This window comes from Engraulis encrasicolus, chromosome 15, assembly GCF_034702125.1.
Source record: "Engraulis encrasicolus isolate BLACKSEA-1 chromosome 15, IST_EnEncr_1.0, whole genome shotgun sequence".
NCBI lineage: Eukaryota > Metazoa > Chordata > Actinopteri > Clupeiformes > Engraulidae > Engraulis > Engraulis encrasicolus.
In genome coordinates this window covers 27,256,381-27,261,380 of record NC_085871.1, presented here as the reverse complement: position 1 = coordinate 27,261,380, position 5,000 = coordinate 27,256,381, and the positions used below count along the sequence as shown (strand labels likewise).

The 5,000-nt window shown below is 45.1% G+C and overlaps 1 protein-coding gene across 2 annotated transcripts in view; it reads right to left on the bottom strand.

Moving 5' to 3' along the window:
• Positions 1–5,000, bottom strand: part of itih5 (inter-alpha-trypsin inhibitor heavy chain 5) — a 65,435-nt gene that overhangs the window by 51,707 nt on the left and 8,728 nt on the right. The gene's annotated exons all lie outside the window — the stretch shown is intronic.

The window sequence follows — 5,000 nt, the reverse complement described above, 5'->3', positions numbered from 1 at the left end:
CACGCATGTAAGCGAAATATTCTGGGATATTGTTGTAAGCTGAATACAGACAATATTCCATCTGACACCGGCATACTCCCCGGCCATGCATGTAACACACACACACACACACACAGACACAGACACAGACACAGACACACATACAAACACACACACACACACACACAGAGATGCGGACATACAGTGCCGTGTGAGTGCAAGAGGTCACACACACAGCTGCCTGGGGGAACATCTTACTGTCAGCAAATGGCCTGCGTGTCACGTCGCACTGCATACTGGAGCGTACCCGACCGACCTCGTCTGCATTTCTCTCTTTTTACGGCGCATGCTAAAATGTGTCTGGTGCAGCTGCATTCCAAAAAACACTGTCATGTGTCCCTCAGCGAGACACTGTGTAATGCTCAGTCTGCTCCCAATTAAGGAGCCCAATCAGACAAACGACACACTGAGCTGACAGTGCGGATGATGCCAAGCTTGCCAGATAGACGCAATGTTGCCAGATTGGGCGGCTTCCCTGGGATGGCCGTCTGCAGGTAAAAATGGGCAAAAACAGCATTTGGGCGGGTTTTTAGGTTAGTGTTTCTAGGCACTTTTTGGGCTGGAAACCATCAGTCTCACCTGGCAACCCTTCATAGATGATGAAAGACGTTGCGGCTGGACTGGCAACCGAGCATACAGGGCATTTTCTTGGTGGGCTGCTATACGTACACTGTAGTACACAGGAGCCAATGCTGCTCATCTTTTCTTAGGCACTGGCCTGCAATAGACCCCTTGCACCTCCCTTGACAACCGTCGTCAGGACGAACTCAGAGGACAATCGCGCTCCGAACGCAGTGCGCAGCCCGTTGGAATAGCCAGATTACTGCAGATCAGTGGTCGGCAATTTCGTTTGTATACGGACCAATTCCCGCCCTCAGAATTAAAATAATCAGATTCTAGAAAAAAACAGTATCTGAACTTGACAGTAGGCCTACCGATATTCCTCTGTAGACGTCCGTTGTGCTTCAAACTTTCTGGCCAAAGGACCACTGAACTGAATTGACGCGCTCGAGCTGTAGGCACTGCAAATCCATGTCACTTGCTTTGTTAGACCCGTGTATACATTTCAATGCTGTCTTATATTTTGGTGAAATGTCAAGATAATGTTACAAATATTAATATCCTAGTCATAAAAATAAGGATGGCTATTAGAAATAGCCCCTGCAGACTGAAGCTTTTGCAGTGGTGGCGCCAACTGAAAAATGAGATCATGCTGGGGAAAATATAGCCTATCCACGCGTAAAATAAACAATGCGCAGCGTTTAGGCCTACGCCTTAATATTTGAATCTATACAAGGTCAGATTAAGAGTAGTCTACAGTGTGGAGTCAATGGCCAGTCTGTTGTGCTACAAGTGTCAGATTTTAGATGGGCTTTTGGTGTGAATACCCCCCTTGGTACAAAAGGATCTCGGTAATCTCGGTTAAAACCATGGAGGTCCTGTTTTCGATCGTTTGCGTTTCTTCCAACACACCACCGTGTTTTAGCCTAGGCCTACATGCTTTCTGTGAGACATTTGCCAAGTTGGAATGGCGCAGCGAAAAGTTGCCTACAAAAAGCAGCAGGCGCTGACAGCGTCTGTATCGGTCCCATTGCCACTGAAGACACAAAGGCTGTGCCCCCTGATAAATTTGATGGCTTTGTGATCAAACCATCTCACTCGCTGCACAACTTTGATTAATCTTACATTTAGTGGGTGGAATTTAATGAATTTGACCCGCATTGATGACCACCTTGTTGCTGTTGGAACAGGGGGCACCCCCTTTCCCCTGTCTTATTGAACATCCCCGCTGGCCGTTATAATTGCTATTGCGCATGCATAGCCATTTTGCCATTACGATATTATCATTGCTTCTTTGGTTAGCAGCCCAATTGATCATTTCACCATTCACGTTTTATTCATCAGATGTTCATGGACACTCCTTGAGTGGACAATGATGATTTGTTTGATGGGTAAATGTAGATGACGTCCGCGCCTTTGTCTTACTTTATAGTTTTCGCTCGGTGCATAATTCCAAACCAAAAATGCAATGTGAAGATAAAGGAGTCGTACAGGAGCTTGATGCTGTTTAGTGAAACTGTATTAAAAGCTGAAAATAAAGAGAAGCCAAAACAGAAAGTGGGATGCAAAGGTTTCGGGTCTAGCCCGTCAGTGTTCCCATGTTTGACGGATAGGCTGAACAGTCGGAGAACAACTCCTGCGCTGACATGCATTGCGTGTTGTTTTTAGTAAAATAAAGTGTCCTGGTAAGGATTTTTGTTTGCATAAAATTGAATGTTTTGTGTGCTGATGCTCACGCAAATAGGCTATATGCCTATGACTCCCGTGCGTTTTCCAACAGCAAATCACCATGCATTATACGGTCGCTTTGGGCAATACTAACGCTGTCTATTCTTTTAGCCTACCATTGGCTCCTAGCTCCACGCTGACTATTCTACTCTGACTACACCCTGTCTAAATAATCGTAAGGCATAGGCCTAAACGTTGCACATTGTTTATTTTACGCGTATGCTATATCTTTTTTCCCCTGCCAGCATCCGCATTATCTCATTCCCCAGTTGGCACCACCACTGCAAAATAGGCTAGTGGTCCGTGAGTGGATTAGACGTTAAACATTATCCACATTTATAGTAGGCCTAGCCTACCGTAGCCTATTTGAGACATTCTCGTGACATTTCACAAAAAAAGACAGACGCGTGTAGGCTACATTTCACGCCTCACCTAACAAAGCAAGCGACATGAATGTACAGTGCCTGTAGCTCGAGCGCGTCATTTCATTTGGTGAGAAAGTTTGAAACGCACCGTTATAACGGAAGCTTACAGAAGAATACCGGTCTATATTTGTAACATTATCTTGACATTTCACCAAAAAATAAGACGGCATTGAAATGTATAGGCTACACGGGTCTAACAAAGCAAGCGACATGGATTTGCAGTGCCTACAGCTCGAGCGCGTCAATTCAGCTCAGTGGTCCTTTGGCCAGAAAGTTTGAAGCACAACGGAAGTCTACAGAGGAATATCGGTACTGTCAAGTTCAGATACTGTTTTTTTCTAGAATCTGATTATTTTAATTCTGAGGGCGGGAATTGGTCCGTATACAAACGAAATTGCCGACCACTGATCTGCAGTAATCTGGCTATTCCAACGGGCTGCGCACTGCGTTCGGAGCGCGATTGTCCTCTGAGTTCGTCCTGACGACGGTTGTCAAGGGAGGTGCAAGGGGTCTATTTAGAGGTGGTCTTGTGGCCCATTGGTCAATCTTTACTATGCCTATCATACAATAGTATGAACATGGACTGCCCGACCTCTTTTTTGTGTCTGGCGCTGCATTCCAAAAACACTGTCATATGTCCCTCAACAAGACACGTGTGTGTAACGCTCTGTCTGCTCCCAATTAGAAGCCCAATCAGACAAACGACACACTGAGCTGACAGTGCAGATGATGCCAAGCTTGCCAGATAAATGCAATGTTGCCAGATTGGGCGGCTTCCCATCAGTCCCATCCAGGGCCGCCGCTAGGCATAAGCAGAGTAAGTAGAGCGCTTGGGGCCTCAACCACTTAGCCCCCAAAATTGGGGCCTCCTAAATTGAGATTGACAAAAAAAGTATTGTTTAATTATGAGGGGGGCCTCCAACATCTCAGCAGCAGCCCTGGTCTCATCTGGCAACCGAAGATACATGACGAAAGCCCAGACATCAGGGCTGGACGGGCAACCTAGCATACAGGGCATTTCCTGGTGGGCTGCTAGAGCAGATTAGAGTAGAGTAGAGTAGAGTACTCATATCATTTATTGAATCCAGGGGGGATTATACTGCTAATTGTAGTACACACAGGAGCCAATGCTGTTGTTTTTTTCTTGGGACTTAGGCCAACAATTGAGAGGTGGTCTTATAGTCCATTTGTCAATCTTTAATATCAACAGGGAACTTCATTTCAGGTTGGTGGTGTAGGTCTGGCTTTCTGGCCTCCTGCACATGTTTGTTCATGTGTTGTGTGCGTGCGTCCGTGCAAGTGTGCATTTGCGTACAGGGCATTCAGTGGGCAGCTTGACCAATACAGACACACATCTGGAAAGAGTGCATAAATAGGGCTGAGGATTGAGCTGAGAACAACCACAAAGAGCTTGGATGATGGAACCATGAGTTCACAGTCAATACTGGACTCACACAAACACACACACACACACACACACACACACACACACACACACACACACACACACACACACACACACACACACACACACACACACACACACACACACACACACACACACACACACACAAGGCAACGCCGGACTCAAACGCCTTGCCTCACCATGGAGCTGAGCTGAGACAGTTGTAACGATGCAATAACTCTGATTGAAACACCATACACACCTTCAACGAGGGAACATTTTGTTCATCACGAGCTACTGCCCATCATGACTTCTTTTGCTTCACCAGTAGGCTATAATGTTGTATAACTCTACATAATGTGTGGAAAATGGCACCAGAATGACACCATTATGGTAACCATTACATCACCGTGCCAGTTTGTAGAATGTGAACAAATATATGGTGGTTTCAAAAATAATGAGCTTTTAAAACTTTTCCCAATGACATTTGAGAAGCTGGCGAACTGTTTTCTTTATGTTTAATGCCCCAAACTCTACCCAAGATACCCTTTAAATACTATACAAAACATATGATGTCAATACATTGACATTGAGTACTGTATATACTGTACCCAATATTCAAAATAGAACATTGAAAAGACAAAAAAAAGATTCCATTTGGTAGCATGATGTGCATGAGAATGTCATCTACGTAGTGTAATCTTCATTAAATTTAAATACACTGTATAGTGGCCCCAGGTTCATTACGGTCCTCCAGAACCTCCCACCACGATCAGACGGAAATCAAACATCATGGCAGATGAATGTCGAAAGGCCGCAACATTTCATGTACGATTTACAAC